General features: G+C 37.7%; 2 non-coding genes across 2 annotated transcripts; both read left to right on the top strand.

Annotated features, from left to right (window-relative positions):
• The first annotated feature begins 1,180 nt into the window (after positions 1–1,180).
• On the top strand, positions 1,181–1,253 carry TRNAK-CUU (transfer RNA lysine (anticodon CUU)). The gene has a single exon. It is a non-coding gene; the product is annotated as a tRNA-Lys (tRNA).
• Positions 1,254–16,491: 15,238 nt separating this feature from the next.
• Positions 16,492–16,564, top strand: TRNAK-CUU (transfer RNA lysine (anticodon CUU)). The gene has a single exon. It is a non-coding gene; the product is annotated as a tRNA-Lys (tRNA).
• Positions 16,565–16,578: the final 14 nt, after the last annotated feature.

Raw genomic sequence — 16,578 nt, 5'->3', positions numbered from 1 at the left:
GTAGTATTAATTTTATAGTGATGTTTTACATATTTAATACCCTAAGCATTATGATAATTATTCTTACCACACGGTACATATGTTAGATGATATTTAAGAGTGGGATGTAGAGGTCTCCATCATCGTGTTAGTTGTGACCAAGCAGAACTCTCGAACTGACCAATATAAAGATTCTTTAGTACTAGAACTTTCTTCAATTAAAACTATTCTTGTGGAGCTTATGTTTATGGGTATAATCGTTCATGTGATCAAAAGTTTCTTGGAGGCGTTACCAACGATTATTTGACTTGATGACAAGGGTGACCTCCCGTTGTACTCAACACTCTTGAATTTTATTCCAGTTACAAATCCATCAACTTTCTCATAGGATCATTTAATTAATTCAGCGGTCTTGTTAGATGGATAACTTTTAGTTATCTAATGATGCTTAACATTCTAAGGTTTGAATATGATTCTACCAGTAACTTGTCAAGATAGGATCGACAGAGTTGCGATGTAGTTTATTTCAATTTTTTTAGGCTTGACAAGTCTTTCGTGGTCATAATTACATTTATGATCTTATAACGACTCATGCTATGAAACTTAAGTAAGGGTCATATGAAAAATTTATTGAAGCCTATATGGATGAGATATTAAATACCTTGGTGTCACCATCGGATAACTTTTTTTGCATGAGTTACATGTTTTGATTCTTCAGTATTGCATAAAGACAATTTCTTGGGTATAAGGTACTTTTCAAAGCCCGATCTGATGAAGGTACGGAATTTTATTCGAGTATCCCTCCAGTGTATTTATCGACTATGACTTACAAAAATCATTGTGAACTCTCATGATATAGTTAGAAAAAAAAATTCTTAAGATAAAATTCCGTAAAGGTTATATCATAAAAACTATATGAAACTTAAACTTTGAAACTTTGAGAGTCGGAATTTTGAATTTTCATATTTATACGTGTATTTCAACATATGAATTGTACACACAAAATTTTATTAACTAATTTCTATTTAAGGAAATGTTCAACACACTTCTAATTAAAATTATAACCGCATGTTATTTAAATCTTTCGAAATTTGAAAAATAAAAAGATGAGCATTCAAATTAGAAATAATACAATTAGTAATAATAATAAATTACTAGAATTATAATTTCAAATATTAGTCTTTCAAGCCGCGCCCGTATTGCCCGTCTAGCTCAGTTGGTAGAGCGCAAGGCTCTTAACCTTGTGGTCGTGGGTTCGAGCCCCACGGTGGGCGTTAGTACATTACATACAATACATTTTAAAAACAAAATAGCAAATAACTCACATAAAATTTACTATATTTCATTTAAAATAAGTAATTGCTGAAAAAATGGAAATTTTCTTGTTTGCTACCATAAATGTTTTCATGCATTAATAACTTCAATTACATATATTTATGTATGAAGATGAGAAAAGGTATTCTCGTGAAATTTAATACAATATTTTTCTCCAAAGAAAAAAATTAATAATTCAAAGAAAACTTACGATGTTTTTAAAGTAAATAATTGATTAGACAATAATCGTCGTCATGCTTGCAAGAATAAATGATCTCTTGAATGAAATATTTCCAATGATGTCTATCGCTGGATTTTTTTTTTGTCTTTCATGGACCATTATCGCCGAGTAATGGTGGGTGTGATTGATCAATCGAAGAATTCATGTTTTTCGTTATTTCTGAAGATCGGAAGATGCTGGGTGAAGGTGCACATTCAAACACTCTAACGATTAAATCTATTTAAATTGTAAGTATGAGGGTTAACTTTAAAAAGTATGTACTCATTTGTAGTACTAATTTTATAGTGATGTTTTACATATTTAAGACCCTAAGCATTATGATAATTATTCTTACCACACGGTACATATGTTAGAAGATATTCAAGAGTGGGATGTGGAGGTCTCCATCATCGTGTTAGTTGTGACCAAGCACAACTCTCGAACTGACCAATATAAAGATTCTTTAGTACTAGAACTTTCTTCAATTAAAACTATTCTTGTGGAGCTTATGTTTATGGGTCTAATCGTTCATGTGATCAAAAGTTTCTTGGAGGCGTTACCAACGACTATTTGATTTGATGACAAGGGTGACCTCCCGTTGTACTCAACACTCTTGAATTTTATTCCAGTTACAAATCCATCAACTGTCTCATAGGATCATTTAATTAATTCAGCGGTCTTGTTAGATGGATAACTTTTAGTTATCTAATGATGCTTAACATTCTAATTAGGTTTGAATATGATTCTACCAGTAACTTGTCAAGATAGGATCGAGAGAGTTGCGATGTAGTTTATTTCAATTTTTTTAGGCTTGACAAGTCTTTCGTGGTCATAATTACATTTATGATCTTATAGCGACTCATGCTATGAAACTTAAGTAAGGGTCATATGAAAAATTTATTGAAGCCTATATGGATGAGATATTAAATACCTTGGTGTCACCATCGGATAATTTTTTTTGCATGAGTTACATGTTTTGATTCTTCAGTATTGCATAAAGACAATTTCTTGGGTATAAGGTACTTTTCAAAGCCCGATCTGATGAAGGTACGGAATTTTATTCGAGTATCCCTCCAGTGTATTTATCTACTATGACTTACAAAAATCATTGTGATCTCTCATGATATAGTTAGAAAAAAAAAATCTTAAGATAAAATTCCGTAAAGGTTATATCATAAAAACTATATGAAACTTAAACTTTGAAACTTTGAGAGTCGGAATTTTGAATTTTCATATTAATACGTGTATTTCAACATATGAATTGTACACACAAAATTTTATTAACTAATTTCTATTTAAGGAAATGTTCAACACACTTCTAATTAAAATTATAACCACATGTTATTTAAATCTTTCGAAATTTGAAAAATAAAAAGATGAGCATTCAAATTAAAAATAATACAATTAGTAATAATAATAAATTACTAGATTTATAATTTCAAATATTAGTCTTTCAAGCCGCGCCCGTATTGCCCGTCTAGCTCAGTTGGTAGATGATCAGTCACCATTTATGCTAGACATTCCACTATTTAACCGTAAATAAATCAGGTAAACTGTGTAAACTGAAGCATTTTTAGTTAGAAATAAGCTCAATTCTATGATATTAAGTGTGTTGTTACTGATGAGTTTCTTGAGGATATTTTACACTTTTTGGTATGTCAGCAGGTAAAAAGCTAGTTTGGAAGCTCAGGGGATCAAACGTCAGATGAGAAATCGAGCCCGAGCAAGAAAACGGAAGAAAAAGTCAATTTTTGGAGAACCTGCTGTCCATACGCGTATGACCTTATATGATACGCGTATGGACCTTCCCAGTACGCGTACCATACGTAAATGACCAGAGGGAAGGAAAATTCAGCCAAAATACAAGCTTCTGGTGATACGCGTACCAGCCTGGGCAATACGCGTACCAACTTGGGCAATACGCGTAACAGGCTGGGCAATACGCGTACCAGATGCTGTGTTACGTTCAATACGCGTTTCCTACTAGGCAGTACGCGTATGGGACAGCGCAGTACGCGTATGGAGCACAAATTCAGGAAAAATCCAACTGAATAGCTATTAAGAGGCCAGACCACGATTTTCCGGGGGTTGGACACCAGGGAGAGAAAATATACGCGTTTTGAGAGCTGGAGACTCAAGGAAGATCAAGGGATTCATATGTTCAAGAGTTTTCCGACTATTGAAGATTGATTCCTCACGAAATTCTGTAATGACAACAATATTAATCTTTGTTTTTACTTTTCTTATGAGTAGCTAAACCCCCCATTGCTAGGGGGGTGACCCTGATTCTGAATGTGACAGTATTGATGTTTATGAAAGTATTGCTTATTTCTTCTTTTCCATTAATTTGTTCTTATCGCCGTTCTTTATGCGTTATTCGTCGGACCAACGAATGATGATTATTATGAATAGTGTAAGCTGGACCGCAATTATTCATTGACCTGGATAAGAACTTTGGATAGTAAAAATAACCTAGGACTAGGGATTTTCTATCTGACCGGTAATTCTTGATATGTGAATGCTTGAGTATGAACCTAATTGTTTATGGACATAGTAATTAGGTTACATAATCAAAGGTCTATTACTAAGGACTTAGGAATAGATACCCTTGAGGACCGGAATTAATTTGACAGGAATAGCTCTACGCCGTCATAAATTATATCTGTTACAAGAAGTTTCATTCACCGAACCCTAGCAATCTTCTCTCATTTGTATCTCGTTCAACCTTTTTACTTGTTTTATTTATTTGCAATTGGTAGTATAATTACACCACAACACAAAAACCAAAGGCTTTTGTCTAATTGAAACAATCTATAAACTCTGTATCGTCAAGCAGTCCTTGAGATCGACAAACGGGGAATGTCCCTTTTATTACTACAGTGAGAAAAATAGTACACTTGCTATTTTCACATCAAGTTTTTGGCGCCGTTGCCGGGGACTGCCAAAGATAGTAGAGTTTATTAATTTATTTTCAATTAGAATTTTGTTGCTCTGCATCCAAAATTTTATTTATTGTTAATTTTTATTTTTATTATTATAATAACTAACTTCTTCTAATCTGTGTATGCGAGGTAAGGCCTCAGCTCATTTTCATTTTGACGCAGAACCAGAGAGAACACTGCGCAAAAAGCTCAGAGAAGCTAGAAGAAAGAAACTGGCCAACTCTGACACCGAAGAACCGGCCACACCTGTCACTCCAGTTTCTATTCACTCCGAAAAATCTGAATCAGACACAGCTTCACATCCAGACACCGAAAACATGGCTGCAGACCCACCTCCAGCGGAGAGACTTTTAGGTGATTATGGCAGACAGAATAACCCAGCAGTGCGGTTGACCATTGTTAACCAACCTGTTAATGTTGCTCACTTCCAGTTACATCCCTCAACCATCCGCCAGTTAGAAAGTAAACCTTTTGCAGGAAAAATCAATGAGGATGCAAACAAGCATCTGCAGAGGTTTCTGACTATGACCACATCATTAAAAATTGATGGGCATTCTGAAGAGGCAAAGAGATTGGTCATGTTCCCATTCACCTTATCTGAGGACGCTGAGGAATGGTTCTATTCCCTACCCGCAGGAAGCATTACTACTTGGCAACAAATGGAAACAACATTCTTGAACGAGTATTTTCCTGCTTCTGTGTATATCCGTAAGAGGTATGACATTGTGAATTTTAAACAGAAAGACGGAGAGACCCTTGGAGATGCATACAAAAGATTCAAGAGATGTTTAGTTGCATGTCCTACACATAATTTGGATGAAACTGAACAAATGCAGAATTTTGTAAACGGGCTGAAAATGAAAACTAAGCAACTCATTGATACAGCTGCTGGTGGCTCATCTAATTTTTCAACAGCAACCGGTATCAAAAAGATCATCGAAGCTATTGCAGCAAATGAGCATTTGGAATTATATGACCGCACTGTGAATCAGCCGGAGGGAAAAATTGACTTGAAATTAGCAAATCAGGTAGTGAAAATGGAAGACCAAATTGCAGCTGAGGTTGAAAGAAGATTGAAAGCTATGAATATAGGTACCCAGACTGTTGCTCAAGTGCAACCGGTTCCGACCATGATTTGTGAGATTTGTAGTGGACCACACTTTACCATGCATTGTGTTGCAACCGCAGAACAAGTGCAAGCTATAAATTACCTGAGGCAGAATAATCCCTACTCAAATACTTATAATCCGGGGTGGAAAAATCATCCTAATTTCTCTTGGAAAGATCAGCAGGGTAATATTCAAGGACCTCCACAACAACAACCACCGTACCAACAGCAACCTTATCAGCAACAGGTACCGAAGAAAGCGGATTGGGAGATTGCTATAGAGAAGATGGCAACTCATAATATGCAATTTCAGGAGGAAACCAGGAATAATCAGAAAAGCACCAATGCATCAATTAAAAATCTGGAGATTCAATTGGGTCAGATAGCACAACAGATAACAAATTCCCAAATACCAGGCGCATTACCTAGTGCAACAGTGACAAATCCAAGGGAGCACAATAATGTGAGTGCGGTAACAACAAGAAGCGGAAAATCTGTTGAAGATCTTAAGAAGAAGGATGAGGAAGAAGATACATTGTGTGAAGTGGACCTGGAAATCTTAGAGAATAAGACACCACCTGAGGAAGAAAGTGTGAAAATGCCGGTGGTACAAGAAAAGCTACCTGAACCAAAACCCATCATTAAGCTTCCTTTCCCACAAAGAAACAAAAAGAAGAAGCAAGATGAGAAAAATTTTCAGAAATTCATGGAATTGTTCAAGAAATTAGAAATCAATATTCCATTCTCTGAGGCACTCGAGCAGATGCCTATCTATGCGAAGTTCATGAAAGACATCATCTCCAAGAAGCGCACCACTGACACTGACCCTGTTATATTAACTGAAACTTGTAGTGCTATTTTGCAGGGTATGAAGATTCCAGTAAAGAAGCCAGATAGAGGGTCTGTGACCATCCCGTGTACCATTGGAGATAGGTCTTTTAAAAGGGCGTTGATTGATTTGGGGGCTAGTGTTAGCCTTATGCCTTTGTCTATTTACAGGAAGCTGGGAATTGGCAATGTTCAGGATACCAGAATGACACTTCAATTTGCTGACCACTCAGTGAAGAGACCTTTTGGGGTGGTTGAGGATGTTCTGGTCAAAGTTGATAAATTTGTTTTTCCTGTTGATTTTGTAATTTTGGAAATGCCAGAAGATGAAGAGATACCTCTGATTCTGGGAAGACCGTTCTTAGAAACAGGTAGATGCATGATAGACATTGAGGGAGGTACCTTGACCCTAAAGGTATATGATGAAGAGCTCAGAATTGATGTCCGGGATACTATGAAACATAAAGAGGAAATGTGTACAAACCACTCTGTTGAAGTAATTGATCAAATAGTGACTAGCACAATGCAAAGAAAGTTTCCTGAATTACCATTGGAAAGAGTTCTGAGTCTGTCAGTCAGAGAGATTGAAGAGAATGATGATGAAAAAGAAAAAGAAGTGCTTGCCATGCTGGATACACAACCTCTTTGGATGAAATCCAAACCACGTCGGTGGGAGGACCTGAGATCTTCACCAAAATTAGAAAATGAAAAGGTAAGTAAACCAGGTATAAATTTTGAATTAAAACAATTGCCGGTAAATCTTAAATATGTCTTTCTAGGATCTGGGACAAATTATCCTGCTATTATCAGTTCTGAGCTAAATGCCATAGATGAGGAAAAGTTAATACAGGTACTAAAGAAGCATAAGAGTGCTATTGGGTGGACTATTGAGGATTTAAAAGGTATTAGCCCCACAGTATGCATGCATAAGATACTGATGGAGGATAATCAGAAACCGGTAGTGCAACCACAGAGGAGGTTAAACCCAGCAATGAAAGAAGTGGTAAGGAAAGAGGTTGTAAAGTTGTTAGATTCGGGAATGATTTACCCAATTTCTGACAGCTCGTGGGTGAGTCCAGTGCATGTGGTACCCAAGAAAGGAGGAACCACAGTAATTCTAAATGAAAAGAATGAATTGATCCCAACCCGCACAGTGACAGGGTGGCGAGTATGCATCGATTACAGAAGACTGAACACTGCAACAAGAAAGGACCATTTTCCTCTCCCGTTTATTGATCAAATGTTAGAAAGACTTGCAGGTCATGAGTATTATTGCTTTCTGGATGGATATTCGGGATACAACCAAATTGCTGTAGCCCCGGAAGATCAGGAAAAGACGGCATTTACATGTCCTTATGGTATTTTCGCTTACAGACGGATGCCATTTGGGCTGTGCAATGCCCCAGCTACTTTTCAGAGGTGTATGACATCTATATTCTCCGACATGCTTGAAAAGTATATGGAGGTGTTTATGGATGATTTCTCTGTGTTTGGTTCTTCTTTTGATAATTGTTTAGCTAACTTGTCTCTTGTTTTGCAAAGATGTCAGGAAACTAACCTTATTCTCAATTGGGAGAAATGTCATTTCATGGTGCAGGAAGGAATTGTGCTAGGACACAAAATTTCCCACAAAGGAATAGAAGTGGATAAAGCCAAAGTGGAGGTGATAGCTAACCTTCCACCTCCTGTGAATGAAAAAGGGATGAGGAGTTTTTTGGGTCATGCAGGTTTTTATCGCAGGTTTATCAGAGACTTCTCAAAAGTCGCCAAACCGTTGACTGATTTGCTAGTCAAAGACAAGCAATTTAATTTTGATAAAAACTGCATGGTAGCTTTCGAAACTTTAAAGAGTAAGTTGATCAGTGCACCTGTTGTTATCGCCCCCGATTGGTCATTGCCTTTCGAAATAATGTGTGATGCAAGTGACCTTGCTGTGGGGGCTGTCCTAGGACAGAGAAAGGACAAATTATTGCATGTGATTTATTATGCTAGTCATGTCCTTAACCCGGCCCAAATGAATTATGCAACTACCGAAAAGGAGTTGTTGGCCGTGGTTTATGCTTTTGACAAATTTAGATCATATTTGCTTGGTTCAAAAGTCATTGTGTATACTGACCATGCTGCTTTAAAGTATTTGTTTGCTAAGCAGGAATCGAAGCCGAGACTTTTGAGATGGATCCTCCTCCTTCAGGAGTTTGATTTGGAAATCAAAGACAAGAAGGGATGCGAGAACACGGTCGCGGATCACTTATCTCGCATGTCCCCAATCAAAGAAACTGAGGAGGAACATCCTATTCAGGACACATTCGTTGATGAGAAAATACTTGCTGTTCAAGAGATACCATGGTTTGCTGATTATGCAAATTATGTGGTAGGTGGGGTTATACCTGATGACTTTAATTCTCACCAAAAGAAAAAGTTTCTTTATGATTGCAGGTTATACTTATGGGATGATCCATTTCTTTACAAAAAGGGAGTGGATGGTTTGATCAGAAGATGTGTTCCAGAAAGAGAGCAAGCCGACATTCTGAAAGCTTGTCATAATTCTGAGTATGGTGGACATTTCAGTGGAGATAGAACTGCAGCAAAAGTCCTCCAATCGGGTTTGTATTGGCCGTCGCTATTCAAGGATGCAAATTATATAGTCCGAGAATGTGATAGGTGCCAACGAATAGGTAACATTACAAAACGGAATCAGATGCCACAAAACTCCATGCTAGAAGTTGAGCTGTTTGATGTTTGGGGAATTTATTTTATGGGACCCTTTCCGCCATAATCTGGTAAGAATTACATATTGGTTGCGGTCGATTATGTGTCAAAGTGGGTAGAAGCTGTGGCATTACCAACTAATGATGCTAAAGTGGTGGTGAAGTTCTTGAGGCATAACATCTTCTCTAGGTTTGGGGTACCACGGGCTTTAATTAGTGACCAAGGTACGCATTTTATAAATAAACTCTTTGAGAATCTGTTGAAGAAGTATAATGTCAAACATAAGATAGCCACACCATATCACCCCCAGACGAGTGGGCAAGTGGAGGTATCCAACCGTCAAATAAAGCAAATCTTAGAAAAGACGGTAAGTGCTTCCCGGAAAGATTGGTCAGTAAAGCTGGATGATGCATTGTGGGCATACAGGACTGCATTTAAAACACCAATAGGTATGTCTCCCTATCAATTAGTTTACGGTAAGGCTTGTCATTTACCACTCGAACTCGAGCACAGAGCCTTCTGGGCCTCCAAATTCCTTAACTGTGATCTCTTCAAAGCTGGTGAATCCCGAATTCTTCAACTTCACGAGTTGGAAGAATTCAGGAATCAAGCTTATGAAAATGCCAAAATTTACAAAGAACAAACAAAAAAGTGGCATGATAAAAAGATCCAGAAAAAGGAATTTCGGGAGGGACAACTTGTACTTTTGTTTAATTCCAGGTTGAAGTTGTTCCAAGGGAAATTGAGGTCAAGATGGTCTGGACCGTTCGTCATTAACAAAGTACTTCCTTATGGAGCAATAGAGCTTAAAAATGAGAAGAATGGCGACACTTTCAAAGTTAATGGTCAGAGGTTAAAGCCATACAATCCCGGTGAAGGGGGGCCAATTGAATCCGTTAAACTCCTCTGAGTATGAGGTGTCCCGTCGAGCCATGCGACGTTAAACGAAGCGCTGCTTGGGAGGCAACCCAAGGGAGGTTTGATTCTTTCTTTCGTTTTATTTTTGCCGAGTCAGTTAGTATGTAGAAAAGAAAAAAAATTTTAATAGAAAACAAAAAGAAAAAATTTTGAAAATGAACCTGCCAATACGCGTATGGGTTTATGATACGCGTATTGGTCATCAAAAATGCATGCCTCTGGTGAAACGCGTATGATACGCGTATAGACGAAGCATACGCGTAAGGGACCAGGCCATACGCGTATCATCTTATGATACGTGATCTGTTACGCAGATCACTTTTTACACTTGTTTTTGCAGCGTATGATACGCGTATGGCAAAGTGATACGCGTAAGGTACGCGTAAGGCAGTCTGATACGCGTATTTGCAGCGTATCTTACGCGTATCTGTTTTATGGGGCTGTATATATATTTTTTGTCCGTACGGACTTCATTTTCTCACTTTTTCATTATGTATTTTCTGCGTATTACTGTGAATTTTCTCTGTTTTCTTCTTTTTCATTCAGTCCACAGAGCAACATCATGTCTCAATCACCGTCCGAGATCAACAACTTCCGTACCACCCACCATGCAGAGCGTTATGAACAAATAAAGGGACGAAGCATGGTTGAAGAAAAACATTGGATGTATCAGAATGATACGTATCCAGAGGTCACGAATATCCTAAAGAAGCAGAAGTTGATCTATTTTAATGACAAAATCCAACCGGTTTCACTGGATTTGATCTGGGAGTTTTACGCGAATGCGCTAAGGGTAACATCTGACGAAGACGATCCCACAGGTAATGCAGCGTTCGTATCATGGGTCAGGGGCACAGCGATCAAATTTGATGGAAGAACGATCAATAGTGTGCTGAAATGCAAGTTTTATGATTCCGTTTGTCCGTTTAATGAGATGAAACGGTCGGACAAAAACTATTGGCCTTACGCTGACATGAAAAATTCACTGATTAGGCCAGGCCACGATTGGGCACCCACGTCCAAAATCTCTCCTGCAAAGGTTATGGTGGTTGATCTAGCACCGATTCCGAAGGCTTTGGCCTATTTCATTCATCACAATCTGAGTACTAATTGAAGCGGGTCAGAATTAATATCCGAACGTGCCTTACTGCTCCATCAGATCCTGCATCAGAAACAAGTGAACCTTGGACAAATCATAGCGGCTGATATGGATGACATAGCTCAGTCGCCTAAGAAATCCTTAGGCCATGCGACTGTGATTTACCTGCTGTGCAAGAAAGCGGGTGTCCCGGACTTCTCTGATTCGCTGATGTTGCGACCAGCTGCACCCCTGAACGCCCACTGGATGAAAGAGAGGACGGTCACAGATGATCAGCCCCGCCCTCTGAGGCAACCACGAGACAGGGAGGGAAGCACCAGTGCTCCGCAGCAGGAGGCTCAGCCGACTGCAGCAGAAACACAGCCACCTCAGCCTCCTCCGATTGATGAGAACTCCAGAGAGTATCGGATGCAGATGTCCCAGTTTTGTTTGATGCAGGACTTCTGTTTTCAGTATGGGCTGTCAGGGAGAGTTCTGACTCATCAGACGGATCTGTGGGAGGAGGCACAGCGCTTCAGAGATAGATTCTCGGGACCGCCTCCAGCCCCTCATTTTGGCCAGTTCACCTATCCTTGGTGGAACCAGCCAGTGCAGATAGGGGGAGAGATTCCGCAGCAGCCACCGCAGCAACCACCGCATCAGACACCACCTCAGCAGCAGCAGTCTCCGTCGGGCCACACAGAGACATTGACGCCTATCTCGGCATTCGCACGAGGGCAGACTATTTTGGACCCGACAGATATGATTAATTTTGATACCCACATGCAGGACGGTGGACAGAGTGATTGACTTTGATTGTTGTTTTTGTACTTTTGGTTTTATTTGTGTAATTTTTGGTTTTTTTTTTTTAGTTATGCAGTTTTAATTTCTGTTGCTTTGATGTAACCACCTATTATGGGTTGGCGAATTCTAATGAATGTGATTTGGTTTATCTCAATTTTCCTGTTTATTTCCTTAGATACATGACTATGTCTGGCTATTAGTTTCGCGATCACTTACACCAACTACTTGGGCATCCTCCCTTTCAGTCCCCTGACGTTAGATATTGTTGTTTATGATTGGACGCACTGGTTAAGATTAACATCAGAACCACGAGCATGAGCTTTGAACTCAGAGGTATGATAGAACAAGTCAGCTTAACCCGTCCTGGTGAGTTCATAAAAAGCCAAACACTTATTATCATATGAGCGATATCAGGTATGTCTTTATCAATCTTGGTTTGCGTACGTTCTTTTGTTATTATTAGCTGTACGAATACACACACTGAGGCATGTTTTTTGTTATCACCTAGAGCCTTTCTAGCCATCCCATTATTATTATTATTATCCATTGTTTTACCCCGTTGAGCCTTTAATCATTTATTGTTGATATACCCGTTTTTTTTTCTAAACCCATGACCCTGGACCTATCTTACCCTGTTCAGAGTATGTGAGAAGTGAGTTCATATCTACGTTTCTATCTAAGTTTGGGGTTGCTGTTGGTATAGCAACCTTTAAGTTTGGGGTAGCTTTGCAGTCAATGAATAGTAAGTGAATGTCGTATAAAAAAAAAAAAAAAAAAAAAAAGAAAAAGAAAAAAAAAGTAATAATAACCAAAAGAAAGAAAGAGAAAAGCGAAGAACAGCTTTTGAAAGATGCTACATTCACTAGAAATAAAAGGAAAAGAGGATTGCATGACCCTACAGGAATAATAACAAAGAAACGTAGTAAGAGAATGATTTCATGTACTCTGAACCAAAAAAAAAAACAAAATACAATAAACATAAACCCTAGGTTCCACCTTCATAGCCTACCTAAACCCAAGCCCCGTTACAACCCTAAAAGACCTCAAAAAGTGTGTGTGATTGTACATGTTGATAGGATGAGAGAATTTATTCAAACTGTTGATTTGATATTGCATATTGTGATTTGAGAGTGATAAAACTTTAACCCAGAGAGACTTGGTGAGAGTGTGATATAAGCTGACAGGTAAAGTCATATCTCTGAGGGAAAGAGTTTCTAGCTCGTTGGCTATGTGGAAGAATCAGAAAACCTGAAAAACATCAAGAGGTCCAGTGCGAAAGATTTCAGCAGTATTGTGGTAAGAACTGTTTTACAGTAAGTTTGGGGTGACATGATTTTTGATGGTAATAAGATGTTACTTGAGGACAAGCAACAAGCTAAGTTTGGGGTTGTGATCAGTCACCATTTATGCTAGACATTCCACTATTTAACCGTAAATAAATCAGGTAAACTGTGTAAACTGAAGCATTTTTAGTTAGAAATAAGCTCAATTCTATGATATTAAGTGTGTTGTTACTGATGAGTTTCTTGAGGATATTTTACACTTTTTGGTATGTCAGCAGGTAAAAAGCTAGTTTGGAAGCTCAGGGGATCAAACGTCAGATGAGAAATCGAGCCCGAGCAAGAAAACGGAAGAAAAAGTCAATTTTTGGAGAACCTGCTGTCCATACGCGTATGACCTTATATGATACGCGTATGGACCTTCCCAGTACGCGTACCATACGTAAATGACCAGAGGGAAGGAAAATTCAGCCAAAATACAAGCTTCTGGTGATACGCGTACCAGCATGGGCAATACGCGTACCAACTTGGGCAATACGCGTAACAGGCTGGGCAATACGCGTACCAGATGCTGTGTTACGTCCAATACGCGTTTCCTACTAGGCAGTACGCGTATGGGACAGCGCAGTACGCGTATGGAGCACAAATTCAGGAAAAATCCAACTGAATAGCTATTAAGAGGCCAGACCACGATTTTCCGGGGGTTGGACACCAGGGAGAGAAAATATACGCGTTTTGAGAGCTGGAGACTCAAGGAAGATCAAGGGATTCATATGTTCAAGAGTTTTCCGACTATTGAAGATTGATTCCTCACGAAATTCTGTAATGACAACAATATTAATCTTTGTGTTTACTTTTCTTATGAGTAGCTAAACCCCCCATTGCTAGGGGGGTGACCCTGATTCTGAATGTGACAGTATTGATGTTTATGAAAGTATTGCTTATTTCTTCTTTTCCATTAATTTGTTCTTATCGCCGTTCTTTATGCGTTATTCGTCGGACCAACGAATGATGATTATTATGAATAGTGTAAGCTGGACCGCAATTATTCATTGACCTGGATAAGAACTTTGGATAGTAAAAATAACCTAGGACTAGGGATTTTCTATCTGACCGGTAATTCTTGATATGTGAATGCTTGAGTATGAACCTAATTGTTTATGGACATAGTAATTAGGTTACATAATCAAAGGTCTATTACTAAGGACTTAGGAATAGATACCCTTGAGGACCGGAATTAATTTGACAGGAATAGCTCTACGCCGTCATAAATTATATCTGTTACAAGAAGTTTCATTCACCGAACCCTAGCAATCTTCTCTCATTTGTATCTCGTTCAACCTTTTTACTTGTTTTATTTATTTGCAATTGGTAGTATAATTACACCACAACACAAAAACCAAAGGCTTTTGTCTAATTGAAACAATCTATAAACTCTGTATCGTCAAGCAGTCCTTGAGATCGACAAACGGGGAATGTCCCTTTTATTACTACAGTGAGAAAAATAGTACACTTGCTATTTTCACATCAGTAGAGCGCAAGGCTCTTAACCTTGTGGTCGTGGGTTCGAGCCCCACGGTGGGCGTTAGTACATTAGATACAATACATTTTAAAAACAAAATAGCAAATAACTCACATAAAATTTACTATATTTCATTTAAAATAAGTAATTGTTGAAAAAATGGAAATTTTCTTGTTTGCTACCATAAATGTTTTCATGCATTAATAACTTCAATTACATATTTTTATGTATGAAGATGAGAAAAGGTATTCTCGTGAAATTTAATACAATATTTTTCTCCAAAGAAAAAAATTAATAATTCAAAGAAAACTTACGATGTTTTTAGAGTAAATAATTGATTAGACAATAATCATCGTCATGCTTGCAAGAATAAATGATCTCTTGAATGAAATATTTCCAATGATGTCTATCGCTGGATTTTTTTTGTCTTTCATGGACCATTATCGCCGAGTAATGGTGGGTGTGATTGATCAATCGAAGAATTCATGTTTTTCGTTATTTCTGAAGATCGGAAGATGCTGGGTGAGGGTGCACATTCAAACACTCTGACGATTAAATCAATTTAAATTGTAAGTATGAGGGTTAACTTTAAAAAGTATGTACTCATTTGTAGTATTAATTTTATAGTGATGTTTTACATATTTAATACCCTAAGCATTATGATAATTATTCTTACCACACGATACATATGTTAGATGATATTTAAGAGTGGGATGTGGAGGTCTCCATCATCGTGTTAGTTGTGACCAAGCACAACTCTCGAACTAACCAATATAAAGATTCTTTAGTACTAGAACTTTCTTCAATTAAAACTATTCTAGTGGAGCTTATGTTTATGGGTCCAATCGTTCATGTGATCAAAAGTTTCTTGGAGGCGTTACCAACGACTATTTGATTTGATGACAAGGGTGACCTTCCGTTGTACTCAACACTCTTGAATTTTATTCCAGTTACAAATCCATCAACTGTCTCATAGGATCATTTAATTAATTCAGCGGTCTTGTTAGATGGATAACTTTTAGTTATCTAATGATGCTTAACATTCTAAGGTTTGAATATGATTCTACCAGTAACTTGTCAAGATAGGATCAAGAGAGTTGCGATGTAGTTTATTTCAATTTTTTTAGGCTTGACAAGTCTTTCGTGGTCATAATTACATTTATGATCTTATAGCAACCCATGCTATGAAACTTAAGTAAGGGTCATATGAAAAATTTATTGAAGCCTATGTGGATGAGATATTAAATACCTTGGTGTCACCATCGGATAATTTATTTTGCATGAGTTACATGTTTTGATTCTTCAGTATTGCATAAAGACAATTTCTTGGGTATAAGGTACTTTTCAAAGCCCGATCTGATGAAGGTACGGATCTTTATTCGAGTATCCCTCCAGTGTATTTATCTACTATGACTTACAAAAATCATTGTGATCTCTCATGATATAGTTAGAAAAAAAAATTCTTAAGATAAAATTCCGTAAAGGTTATATTATAAAAACTATATGAAACATAAACTTAGAAACTTTGAGAGTCGGAATTTTGAATTTTCATATTAATACGTGTATTTCAACATATGAACTGTACACACAAAATTTTATTAACAAATTTCTATTTAAGGAAATGTTCAACACACTTCTAATTAAAATTATAACCGCATGTTATTTAAATCTTTCGAAATTTGAAAAATAAAAAGATGAGCATTCAAATTAGAAATAATACAATTAGTAATAATAATAAATTACTAGAATTATAATTTCAAATATTAGTCTTTCAAGCCGCGCCCGTATTGCCCGTCTAGCTCAGTTGGTAGAGCGCAAGGCTCTTAACCTTGTGGTCGTGGGTTCGAGCCCCACGGTGGGCGTTAGTACATTACAT

This window comes from Lathyrus oleraceus, chromosome 5 (genome assembly GCF_024323335.1).
Source record: "Lathyrus oleraceus cultivar Zhongwan6 chromosome 5, CAAS_Psat_ZW6_1.0, whole genome shotgun sequence".
Taxonomy (NCBI): domain Eukaryota; kingdom Viridiplantae; phylum Streptophyta; class Magnoliopsida; order Fabales; family Fabaceae; genus Lathyrus; species Lathyrus oleraceus.
This window is presented reverse-complemented; position numbering and strand designations above follow the sequence as displayed.